Below are 14,157 nucleotides of genomic sequence, written 5' to 3'. Positions count from 1 at the left end.
CATAGTGGGTAGTGTCATATAGTATATGCATAATTTGGCGACGAGCGCTCTCTATATGTACCACCTTTTTTCTTTAATTTCATCTTGTTAGTTTCGCTCCATGGCGCAATCCATCGATACTACTGCTGTACAAATGTATAGATTTTTAAAAGGCTAGAGGGAGGTGTAGTCTAGCTTGGTCCTTTTCACGAGAGGCGAGGGCCTTTGTGATTTGACGGCTCATTACTGCTGGAGGGCGGGGCCTTGTGATTTGACTACTCGTATAAATGTGGCGACGACCTGAGGAGGAGCAAAGAACCGTGTGGTATACTCAAGTTTTCCACTGGAGTAGTACTACGACGGAGGAGCACGAAACACGGCAGCCCAGTGCCATATGGCGATAAAAAATGATCTAATTTGCTAGTCATCTCATTGTTAGCATTGTTTTATTCATGCCTCGCAGAGAACGTGACACGTGCGACGAAACACCCGAAGCAAAAGAAGAAACACATGAGCAAAAGAAGAAGGAAGATTATCACCCCAAATGATCTAATTCGCCGTGGAGTTGTAACTGCTTCTTCATCGCCTCCACGACCTCCATCTCCTTGCGCGTCTCCTCCGCCATCTTCTTCATTCTGTCCATGACGCGGGATTTCTCGACACGAGCCTTCATCATCTGTTCCACGGTCGCATTACGTACCTTGACAGCAGCCGGGTGCTCGAGGCGAAGCTTCGCCAACTCCTCCTTCTGTTCCATGACGAGGGCATGTAGCATCTTCATCGAGGAACTACTACTCTCATGCAGCTTCTTCCAGCCGGCGTTCTTCTCCTTCAGCAGGTCGAGCTTGTGGCAGAGCTTCGCCTTGTCCTCCTGAAGTTGCAGGATTTCGCCGGTCGCCTTCTTCTCCGAGGCAATGCTCTTCTTCAGCAGCATCACCAAGCCGGCAGTCAACTCCCCCTACTTATTGAGCTCAGCGGGCATGTCGTCAAGGCTCTCCTTCAGCAGATCCACCAAGCCGTGGATGAACTCCTTCTACTTATTGAGGTGCTTATTGAGCTGATCGGGCATGCCGTCGAGGGATAACGACTCCAGCGCCACCAGCTCGGCATGTTCGCCTCTGCGGCTAGGGCGCTCCTGGGAGCCATCGACAGCCCGTGAGAGATCTTTCGAGGTCTCTGCGTGGCGGCGAGCCCTCTCTTTTTTTCCGCAGCCTTGGTTGTCGCTCCCTTGTTACGGGTAGTTCTCGACCTAGAGCTGTGCGCACCGGACATGGCAAGGACAGACGAAGAAGAAGCACTTATGAGGAGGAAAGGTAGAGTAATTTTCGGTTAAGTAGTTACCCTTTTTATAACATAAGTACTAGCACTAGTACTAATACCTGCATAGTGGGAACACGTTCAGGTTTGGTACGTACTAGTAGGTGTGAGCAGGCTTGCACTTAATTGTAGCACTAGTACTTTCGAATGTGATGGGAACAAGGTAAAGATAAGGTTTCGAGGCCCAAAACGGCTCCCGATGAGTTTAGTGGAACATAAATTTCAAGTAGACTACACTGCTCAGATGCGTAAATATTATGTTACTGTCAAAAATTGGCACAAAATACGAAGGAGACCAATGGAAGTACTACTAGCAACCCATGATTTAACTAAACGCATGCGCGTAGTGGAGTAGTAATGTCTTTCTTCCACCCTAACGTCCACTCAATTTGCATGCGCTGTATTAATTGACCATCAATGAAGTGAAGGACTTTACACGCGTCAAATTATCACATGGGGTGGATCTTGGTACAAAATTGCGTCCGCCCGTGTACCTGCGTGTGCGTGCGAGGGAATGAGTGTGTGCATGGCGTGCGTGCACATCTTCGCTTCATGCATGTACCGCCAGTGTGGCTCAGGGAGGACGAGTACATTCTTCTGGAACCAACAACACGTCACTGTGATCAATCCACACAAGGATGTCGTGACAACGCCTCCACATGTGCCACGTGGCTTCATGAACTGTAAGAGAGACACTGTGTAGCATGCCATTGTGTTTTGCACATACTCGAAGTACTAGTAAGGTACACGTGCATTGCACGCGTCAGATTTTGCAACCAAATTATGAATAAATACCACACTATAGCATGTAAGCTCTGAGTCATATATGCCTGATGTAGACCTTTGTTTAATTCTTATAGTTCATCTCATTCAAAATCAATTAGTTTTTATAAAAACCTATGGCCTCTTTGATTCGTAGGATTTCCAAAACGCGGGAATAGGAAGAACATGGGATTAGAGTGGAATGTCGTGTTGAATCCTACAGGATTGTACGAGTGTTTGATTGTGCATAGAAAAAACGCAGAATTCTTTCAAAGAGGTTTGAGTGGATGGGATGTTTCCTATGAAATCTAGTGCAAATGAATCGTATGAAAAAATTCCTATGGTTTACAATCCTACAAATCAAACAACCAAGATAGGAAAAATTCCTAAGGATTAGAATCCTCCAAAATTCCTTTGAGAATCCTTTGAATCAAAGAAGCCCTTAATCTATTTTATGATTCATGGAATTGTGCGTTGTAAAGCATAAAGTAAAAACAAATAATGGCAATTCATCTAGAAAAAAAGTTTGGGCAGTTATGATATGGAAGATTCTAGAACAAAGGAGAACCACTGTTGTTTTGAGATTTGTGCATTATGCTTAAGTTCAAACATGGAGTCTGCTAGATTGTACATGTGACAAAATCTGGTGGGGGGCTAGAAGATGGTGCGAGGGGCCGAGTGGAGGGAGACTATGAAGGAGTGCACAACTACGAGATTGATATTTAGAGAGAGGGGGCGAGAACGTGCGATGTTGCATGCAGGGGCGGAGCCATGAAAAATGTCCCATGAGCTAGGGGGCCAAGCATTGCTAATCCTTTATGAGGAGGGCCAATTCATCAACTTAAACCATTTTTACAAGCAATTGTCTAATGATCACATTCATATTAGCCTCGATATATAGTGATGTTAGGGGGGCAGGGCCCTTGCTGCCCCTGTCTTTGCCATTGTGCGCGCGTCTGAGAGATGAAGCGGGAGGCATAGATGATGAGAGGGGGGGTTGGATATATAATTAATGTGGGTGTATTAGCTATAGATGTAATCCTATATAGAGAGGTATAGATTGATCGATGTGGACGTGGGAAAGAGGGGCGAGACCTCACTAGATATATAGATTGATCAGTTTATGTGGAAAACTATGAAAGACCTAGCTATACACACACACACATAGAGGAACATCGATCATTGTGCAGGCATGTGAGAGATAAAGAATGCCCGATATGATGGAGAGGGGGATGTGTGTGTGCCTTCATGGGAGACCGACCTGAAGAAAAAGATTGCATGTGTGTGATGGATAATGCTGACTGGTAGTGTGTGCATGCATGCATGAGAGAAAGTTAGTGGTACAATTATAAAGAGAAGACCAATGTGTGGGTGTAAAAGACTATGTGAGGTCATAATCAATGTAAAATTGAATTCAAATATTTGAATAAGAGATCATGATGTTTGAAACCCATGCATGCATGAATATAACGGATATTTGCGCGGTGTGGTTTGGAAACGAGCATGTTGTATTGTATACACATTGAACAAGGTCAGACTGGTTTGAATTTGAGATACCGATGACAGACATCGTTTGGCCACATTGCATCCGTGCATGGACACACTATTCTAATTGGATATGATGGGTGGATTTCGCATCACATATCTATATCTATACCCCTATATATTATATTATATATTTTTTATATAGTGTGCAGATAACTTTAACTTTGAAAGATGGTCGTTCGATGAGGCCAATCCGATGGTGCAGAGCTGGCAAATTTGAGCACTACTGGCCGTTGGATATCATCTAGATTCCACCAAATCTTGCCACATGTACAATCTAGAAGACTATGGTTGAACTTAAGCATAATGCACAAACCTGAAAACACAAGCACTTCTTCTTTGTTCTAGAATCTTCCGTATCAGAATTGCCCAAATGTTTTTCTACATGATTTGTTTTTACTTTATGCCTTACAACGCACAATTCCATGAATCTTAAAATAGATTAGCTTTCTTATAAAAACTAGATGATTTTGAATGAAATGAAGTATAAGAATTAAACGAACGTCTACATCATGCATATATGACTCAAAGCTTACTTGCTATAATGTGGTATTTATTCATAATTCGGTCGCCAAATCTCATGCGTGCAATGCACATGTACATTACTAGTCTAAATGGTGTATGTGTGTGTGTTGTGCGTGTTAAACACATTGTACGTAGTATATCATACTAGTCTAAATTGTCTTTTTTTGGTACACGTTAAGCTTGTTCTCCTGAAATTTCAAGTCGTGCCTTGTTATGCTGAAATTTCAAGATAGCGTCTCTGTCTATCATGCTGCGAAACTCCCGCCGCTTCAACCCGTGCCTTGTTACCCCGAAATATTTAAGATAAATATTTGTCTCGTTGTTCTCCGACAACTCCCTCCATCTCAACCCACGCCTTGCTATTCCAAAATTACAATGCGTGCGAAAACTCCCACCTCCTGTGAAATCCCGACACGAGAAATGCCCGTGATACCCCTAAACCGAAAGAACCGCCTTAAATCGGTGGGGGTACTTTTGTAACTTACCCCACATTTCGGGCAAGTGCGTCCCTAAGCCATGGTTCCCCACTCCCATCCCATCCGCCCACCCATTCATACACCGAGGCCGGGAAACCCCGCGAAGCCCCACACACTCCTCCGTCCGCCACCCAGCCGGAGCCTCTTCCCCGATGATGTCGTCCATAGCAACACCTCGACGTCCCTCATCCACCGTACCGGATGAGGATCCGTCGTCGATCTGGTCGTCCCGCCTGTTCAGCCACCCCGTCCTCCACCTCCAAGGAGTTGCCCCGACGTTCCCCTCGTCTTTCGCGCCACCTCCATTCCCACACCGTCATCTTCACTGCACCATCGGAAGAGCATCATCATCACCATTTCCTCGGATGAAGTTGCGGCCTAATTGGCGCCACCAAAGAGGTTGTACACTAATCGCCACATTTTCTTCTTGATTCGATCTCACGGTGCTGTCGGCGCTCGGTCCCGAGCAGACATGGCGCGGCTCCATCCACGGCGGCGTCACCGGCCACTTCCTCCATGGCGTCGCTCCCTCGGCGGCGACGTCCATATCAGTAGGAGCTGCCGCTGCTTTAGCTCTCGCTCATGCTGCTACTCTGCTCTTACTCTCAGTCCCCTACCTTGTCTGCTCTTGCTCGCGCTTCTGCTCTCGCTCTTGCTCTTGCTTGCGATGCTGCTCTGATTTAGCTACACTTCAGTCGACTGAATCGACTTTTGGGTCAGTCAATTTTCAGGGGGCGGGGGCCTCGCTGGAGTTAAGGAAGAATCAGCCGTAGCGGGAAGGGGGGCTCGCCAGAGAGGTGCCCCACTATCTATCTTAGGGTTCAGGGTGGGGGCGGTGGTCGCCGGCGGTGGTGGGGCAGTGGCGTGGGGATCGCTGGAGAAAAAGCTCGGAACGGGGGGGCTAGAGGGATGGCCGGGGCGGCGGCGGACCGGCAGTGGGGAGTGTTTTCGGGGCGGGCGAGGCGGTGCACCGCCGGCCACGGGCGACTGTTTGGCCAGTGGTGGCTGGCGGCTCAGGGGGGTGGAGGTTGAAGATGAACTGCAGGCCCTTAATTTCGTATCCAACGGCTGCAAAATCGACTGACCAGATATGAAAAAGTCAGTCAACTGACATGTAGCCTCACCTCTAGTGCGTTTAGTTTCGACAGTAAAATTCAGTTTCGACAGCAAAATTCAGTTTTGACAGTCAAGTTCAATTTCGACAGTTAAATTCAGTTTCGACAGTTAAGTTCAGAGATGAGCGGCTGATGTATTTTACATCTAGCACTTTGTGGTTATGTATTTTACGTCATCTATTGGAGATGCTATTTGAATTCCACTCAGGTTAACATTGTCTCTCTTGTCCTGCTTCAGCCTCGGCGTTGTACAACTCACCAGAGCTGCTCCAACGATGAAACCCTCCATCACAGCGGAGCAGTACCTTGGGCTCCATCTCCAGACGCCTAAGATCTTCTCCCCCTGCTCTGACAGCCAAGTCAGCTGGAGCATCCTCATAGGCCAACCCAATCACGCTAAGATCGACATGGCTTCACGAAAGAGGTTGTACACTTGTTGCATATCTTTTTTACTCTACATGTTATATATATTGTCCACTGAGCACACGGAGTAACGGGAAATATGATTATTTTATCCTACTATATGACAAGCAGTGAGGTACCAGGCAACTTAGCTATCCGTGATGGACTCTCTTGAACGCCATCATTATTTATCTCTGCACATTTGAGCTATGCATTTGTCGATGGCCCTGGGAGTTGAGCTAGTAGGGTAGTGGCCTGGGTCCAAAGTAATAGAAGTAGCACAAAAACATTTTTTAGTGTAGGCTTTTCCTTACTCAAGCCTGCCTACTAGAATCACCAGTGCTTGAAAGGAAAAGTGAATGAAAACATACGAATTGGAAAGTTTCCTATGGTACTACTTTTCATGAATTTGGTGCAAAGAAATGGAGCAAAGGAAAACTGTACGATTTGTTCCTTTAGTGTCTCCTTGAAAGAAAAACCATAGGAATTTTAATTTCCACTTGTCCTCCTTTTCAAATTCCTATTCATGAAGCACAAGACTAAGAGATAATAGCATAATAGCATTATAACCATACATTTTCTTGTGGTTTGACTTAATGTGACCATGCTTCTTTGCATCCTCTGATCTTCCACTTCTTGTGAACCAAACACCCAGATTGGCAGAAATCATGTGTTTTTAAATTCTTTGTTTTGCATGTGCATTCCTATCATATTCATGTCTATTTCCTATCCCTGCATTGTTAGAATCCTCAAATTCAAACAAGCCCTTACACAGTTACTTCTGTTACAGATATGTGTCAAAGAAAACCTTGTGTGGTTTGTCCTGCTCCTGCGGTGCTGTGTTCCACCCCAGCTCAGCTGCTCCAATGACGGAAGGGTTCACCACAGCAGGGATCCGCTCTCCAGACTGTATTTCGCCACCTCAGATCTTCTTCCCCGCTGCCGGCAGCCACGACAACTGCATTACCATCGTCAACTGAGCAGATGACCTTGAGGACTACACGGGTCCGCAAGAGAGGTTGCACTCTTCCGTGTATGCTTACGTTATGCATCGCTTAATATGATGACATGCTACTTTATCGTCGTGTTCACCTATTAGACTCCGAGTCAGGTCCAAACTTATGCTAAAACTTGAGTTTTTAAATGGTTGTGGGGTACATATTGGGGCAGCAATTAGTACTATTTGTCTACTATCTGGTTAATCTCGGGTGTCTACCATGAGTTTCATGTTGGGTGCAAACAAACATTAAAGGAGCCATTATCTGTATTTTTTAACTAAAGCTATTATCTGCCTGCTATCATTGGTTTTGGGTCTATCCATAGTTTGCTACCATCACTCTGGATTTGTGCATGCACTCCTTACATAATCTCACTATGTTTTATTCCTATGCATGTCAATTATTGTAGACAATGGAACTGAACATGTAGAGCAAAAGAGACAAGCCTTGCGTGGCAATAAAATTTCATGCAGACGTCGCTCCATGGTGAACGCAAAGGCAGCCCCCCTCCACCCATTTCAGATCGTAATCAAGAGGAAGATAACTGTTCTGAGGGGGATTCAGAAGCAGAAGACTACTCCTATTTACCCCATGAGGTCTTCGCTCTAACTTGGCATGCTGATATTGGTAATAGCATGCATATGGTGCCTTGCATTGCTTACTGTATACATCAAAGATGTCATCTACTTAGTTTAGACATGATTTGTGTCAATGCCATCTGTTTAGTTTCTTTATCGTATATGTGAATCATGCAATGCCATCTTGTTTAGCCAGGCATCATATATGTGAATTTTGCAATGCCACCCTGGTTAGCCAGTCATCTTATATGTGAATTATATCATGACATCATTTTTTATTATGTGTTAAATTTGTCAACAATTTTAGTACATTCAATTACTCTTCCTGTGCATCAGCCATTCGGCATGGTCATGGAAAAATCTGGAGTGGAAACAAGGTCTTTAGAGCAGACAATACTATCTGACGAAGCGCATGTCTTGCTGGTTACAGATAGCTCCTCAGAGGAGGATTCAGAGACAGATGACTAGTCCTATTTCCCCCCGAGGTGCATGCTCGAACTTGGCAGGGTTATGTTGCTCATATCGTGTGTATGGTATCTTGCATTGCTATGTCATTTGCTTAGTTTAGACATGCTTTGTGTGAATGCCACCTGTTTAGTGTCTAATTACCACATATATGAATTATGCAATGCCATCTTGCTGCAAGACATTATATATGTGAATTATGCAATGCTATCTTGTTGCAAGGCATTATATATGTGAATTATGCAATGCCATGTTGTTTACCAAGTGTCATATATGTGAATTATATCATGCCGTCATTTTTTTGTATTTCTCATTGCTTTTGTCGACAATGTTTGTATATTCAACTACTCTTCCTGTGCATCGGTCATTTGAATTGGTGATGGAGAAATCTGGAGTGAAAACAAGGTCTTCAGAGCAGACAATGCTACCTGCTGAAGCAGATATCTTGCTGGTTACAGATAGCTCTTCAGAGGAGGATTCAGAGGCAGATGACCAGTCCTATTATCCCCCTGAGGTGTATGCTCAAACTTGGCAGGGTTATATTACTCATATCATGCATATGTTGTATTGCAATGCTTAGTTTTTACATCATATACACGATATTGAATGCCATCTCCTTAGTTGACACATCATATATGTGATTGCCCTCTGCTCACTTCCTTAGTACATAAATCATATATTTGAATTATATCATGCCATGATGTTTACATAGACAGCATGTATCTGAATTATGGCATGCCAACCCATTTTCTAAAGACATAATATAGTTATATCATCTCATCCTGTTCACATAGTCATCATCTTTTGAATTATGTCATTCTATCCATGAATTATATCATGCCATCATGTTTCCATCGACGGCATGTTTGTGATTTATGGCATGCCAACCACTTTAATAGACACATCGTATAGTTATATCATGTCATCATGTTTACATAGTCATCATATTTTCAAGTATGTCATTCTATCCTGTTTAGTTAGCCATCATACATGTGAAATTGTGTCATGCTATCCTGTTTAATTAGCCATCATATATGTGAAATTATGTCCTACTATTCTATTTGGTTAGACAACATAAATGTGAATTATTTCATGCCCTATTTTCTTCCTTACTATCCATTGCACCTGTCTATCTTACAATGTCTATACATTCAATTACTTTTCTTGTTTATCAGCCATTTCAATTGGAGGGGGTGATGGCAGTATCTGTGGGAGTAAAAACACGGTCTTCAGAAAGATCGTGCTACCTGTCGATGGAGATAGAACCACGGTTGTACTTGCCCAAGAACCAGCCCCACCACACATAACCCAGACTCACGCAGATTGTACCCCTACCCAGTTGGATAGAGAACGAGCTACACCCCTTCTAACCCCAACCCCAGCAGATAGTAACCCAGTTCCCATTGACATAGCACCGTCTCCACCACAGAGCACCCAAACACGAGCAGTTAGTAAGGCAACTGCAGTGCCCAAAGCACGAGGACCACCACTCCAAACCCCGAGTCAACGCTTAAAGCAGAAGAAGAATTGTTCTCAGGTCAAGTTCCGTAGCTATGGTTCATACTACTTTGCTCTTGCATCACTGTATTTACTCATACCAACTAATTTCAAATTTGAAGGATGCAATTGAAACTCCAATGGCACAACAGGTATGTTTTAAACCTGTTTCTTTAACGTGTTTGCTGTCGTAACTTGCTCTATGTTGATTTCAGTTTCAATTGAATAAACCGTTATGTTCTCATGTCATGCACATTACAAGTGTTGTTATTGTTGTGTAGTTTCCCACACTTATATTCTGTCTATGCTTCGTTGTCTTAAATAGATATGATTCGAACTGTATATTTGGCAACATAAACTAGAATGATATAGACCATGCAGTGACCATACTACATAGATATATGTTTGTTTCATGCTGTTATCCTGTCCACCATACTACTGAACTGGTTTACCAAAATGAGTTTCATATCCTACATTGTAAACATGTGATGTGTTTGTTTGTTTCTCTTTTAGAATGCAGATAAAATATTGGAGAAGAGTACCCCGTTATGCAATGGTAAAGGAAGTAATGCAGATAAGGTTAAAGATAGTGAGACATCCCTGTTGGTCTCCAAGAAAGATGATAAAAACTATATTGAAGACACTGAGACAACCCCAAAGTCCTGTCTTGATGTAGTGTTCGAGTTACTAGCTACTACTGCTGGCACCAGCTCTTCTAACTCGTTGCCTGAATCAGTTCGGCTTCTTGAGTCTCTACTTCAAGTTGAAAGACATCGATCAGATGTTATGCGATAGGAAGCCGAGTGACTGAGGAAGTCCCTGCAGAATTCAGATGCATACTTTCTGGTGCAACAGCAAGTGCTGGAGGATTTAAGTGCCAAACAAGAGAAAGTTAATAAGCTTGCTAAGCATCTTGCCAGCATTATGGGTACCCAGGATATTGTTTCTTGGGCTCTTCTGAAGTGGTTTTAGTTCTGGACTTGTTTTGCTGCGGCGTTTATATGCTGCTTTGTTCCCTATATTTGCACTGGTGGCGAACTTGGATGCCCAATGGATGTAATATGTGTAATAGCCGTGATAGCCTAGCGTAAGTTGCTTGCTTATTTATTTCCTTATTGTCTTGTTTATTTGTTTTCTTGTAGCCAGTGCAATTCTTTTTCTGTGGTTTTCTAGTGGCCACAGTAACCTATTTTTTAAAACTAGGCCACATTAACCATGGGCTACATATTTACTGTAGTTAACATGGGCCTCCTATGGGCCGTAGAAACAATGGGCCTTCTAAGGGCCGCAGAAACAATGGGCCTTCTACAGGGCATAGAAACAATGGGCCTTATACGGGCCATAGACACAATGGGCCTTCTATGGGCCGTATCATCAATGGGCCTTCTACGGGCCGTATGATCGGTTGGCCAAACATGGGCCAATAACAGACCACATTATGTCCGTAAATGGGCTCGAGTTGAAATCGTCCGTTCATGGGCCAACCATAATGGGACGTCATTAATCGGTCGTATTTGATGACGCAGTGAAAACGGCCCAACGTATTAACGGGCCACAAACGGGCCGACTGTAACCACGGGCTGAATTTGGCCCACAAGCAGAAAATGACAGTAACGGGCCGAAAGTAAACGAATGCTGGAAATGAGCCCAAGAATAAATGGGCCCTGAGAAGGCCGAAAGATAACATGGGCTTGAAATGGCCCAATGGAATAATGGGCCGTTAATGTGTATAAAGTGATACACTGTTTATTACGGGCCAGTTTTACCACGGGCCGTTAATGGGCCGAGGGTTACTAAGGGCCTCATATGGGCCGAAAGACTTCATGGGCCATACATGGGCCGAAAGTTAAAATGGGCTGGAATTATATTGGACGGCCCATATGACGCTACTGGGCCTAATTCGGATAGGCCATAAACAGGCCCTGGGTTAGCGGGCTGTAAATGGGCTATATGCGAACAGGTCGTTAACATGCTCATCATGGGCCGGCCCGCCACCTTTTGACCAAGTCAAACGGGTCAGCCTTTTCATAGGAATGGGCCTCTGTTGGGCCGTGCCACATGTCGACATATCATAGGCGCTTTGGTTCCAATGAGTGGATGACATCTGTCCCAATGGTGAGGCGACGCGTGTTTCCCCCAGCCAATGATGATTTTACACGTGGAAAATCCCCATTGGTCGGGGCTGTTAACGGGTTATTGGATCCAAAACTGGACCCGGTAGCTTAACAACGTTCCCTTACGGTGGATGCCACGTGTCAGTCACCCTTGACGAAAGCACTTCTGTGACGCACAATTTATCGTCATGGAAGTGGACACTTCCGTGATGATAATTTTGGTAATGTCTTGGAACACTTGTACGACAGCACAGGTATGACTATCTTGATCCTGTCATAAAATTGTCATGGATGTACATGCATGACAGAAAACGTGACCTACTATGACAAACACGTATCATCACAGAAGTGTATTTTTTGTAGTGAATCCACCTCGGTCATATCGTAGCATTGCTTAGGCGAAGCCCTGTTCCGATAGCACCATCATCACCGTCATCACGCCGTCGTGCTGACGAAGCTCTCCCTCGACACTCTACTAGATCGTGAGTTTGTGGGACGTCACCGAGCCGAACGTGTGCAAATCGCGGAGGTGTCGTACCTTCGGTGCTAGGATCGGTCAATCGTGAAGACGTACGACTACATCAACCGCGTTGTCATAACACTTCCGCTTACGGTCTACTAGGGTACGTAGACAACACTCTTCCCTATCATTTCTATGCATCACCATGATCTTGCGTGTGCACAGGAAAATTTTGAAATTATTGCGTTCCCCAACAATATGCCTTCCTGGCACACACGCTCGACAAAATGAGTTCGTGTGCGACTGGCGAGCGCTCAAATACGGAAATACGTATAGTAGAGCTAAAAAATACAATTATACACGCGAAATTGTTTCTTGTCGCAAGTACATCCCACATAGTCAGTCCTCGCTAAACGTTTTCGTTCATATGTACATCCCACACAGTCGCTCCAAGGAAAACGTTTCCGTTCACGGTACATCACACATAATTTTTCATGTTAAATCGTTTGTGATAGCGTTGCAATTGTAGACGATATTAACAATTTTATCGTTTGCGTTATTGAATGCATCTCACACGGTCCATAGAAGAAACTGTGTGGCAAAGGTTGTCCATCACACATAGTTTCTATGTGGTAAACGTTTGCGCAAGGTGGCCTAACGCAAACAGTTTTCAAGAGAAAGTCGTTGTCGGATGTGGGGTTCCGGCAAACCCTTAAGGTTCGAACACTAGGGTGCACGCGAAGTCTTTCCCTCGTACCAATCTATGCCCTAGATCACTAAGATCTCGTGGACGAACTCGACGAACTCGCAACACAGAAAGACACAAGATTTATACTGCTTCGGGCCACCGTTGTGGTGTAACACCCTACTCTAGTGTGTTGGTGGTGGATTGCCTCTTGGGCGGATGATGAACAATACAAGGGGGAAGAACAACCTCCTCGGGTTGAGGTGTTCTTGTGCGTGGCTACTTGTGTGGGTGAGAGAGGTATCTAACATGCCGTCTCCTCGCCCCTCCTTCTTCCTTCTGTTTCCGATCCCCTTTTTTCTCTCCCTCTCTCCCCTCTCTATGGTGGTGGCTAGTGTTGGGGAACGTAGCAGAAAACAAAAATTTTCCTACGGTTTCACCAAGATCCATCTATGAGTTCATCTAGCAGCGAGCGATTGGATGCATCTACATACCTTTGTAGATCGCGAGCGGAAGCGTTCAAAGAACGGGGTTGATGTAGTCGAACACGACGTGATCCAAATCACCGATGACCAAGCGCCGAACGGACGGCACCTCCGCGTTCAACACACGTACGGAACGGATGACGTCTCCTCCTTTCTTGATCCAGCAAGGGGGAAGGAGAGGTTGATGAAGATCCAGCAGCACGACGGCGTGGTGGTGGATGCAGGGCGTCACAGTAGCAGAGCTTCGCCGTGTACTACGAGGGAGAGATGTAACAGGGGAGAGGGAAGCACCAAAGGCTGAGGTATGAAGTCCTCCCTCTCCTCAACTATATATAGGAGGGCCAAGGGGGGGGGTGCGCCAGCCTAGGAGATCCAATCTCCTAGGGCCGGCGGCCAAGGGGAGGTTTCCCTTCCCCCCAAGGCACCCAGAGGTGCCTTCCACCATTGGGACTCTTCCCTTTTGTGGAAACCTAGGCGCATGGGCTTTTGGGGCTGGTGCCCTTGGCCCATGCAGGCCAAGGCGCACCCCCTACAGCCCATGTGGCCCCCCGGGACAGGTGGCCTCACCCGGTGGGCCCCCGGGACCCTTCCGGTGGTCCCGGTACAATACCGATGACCCCGAAACTTGTCTCGATGGCCGAAACTGCACTTCCTATATATAATTCTTTACCTCCGGACCATTCCGGAACTCCTCGTGACGTCCGGGATCTCATCCGGGACTCCGAACAACATTCGAGTTACTGCATATACATAT

This window comes from Triticum urartu, chromosome 3A (genome assembly GCF_056163025.1).
Source record: "Triticum urartu cultivar PI428250 chromosome 3A, HENAU_Tu73, whole genome shotgun sequence".
NCBI lineage: Eukaryota > Viridiplantae > Streptophyta > Magnoliopsida > Poales > Poaceae > Triticum > Triticum urartu.
Note: the sequence above shows the minus strand (reverse complement) of the source record.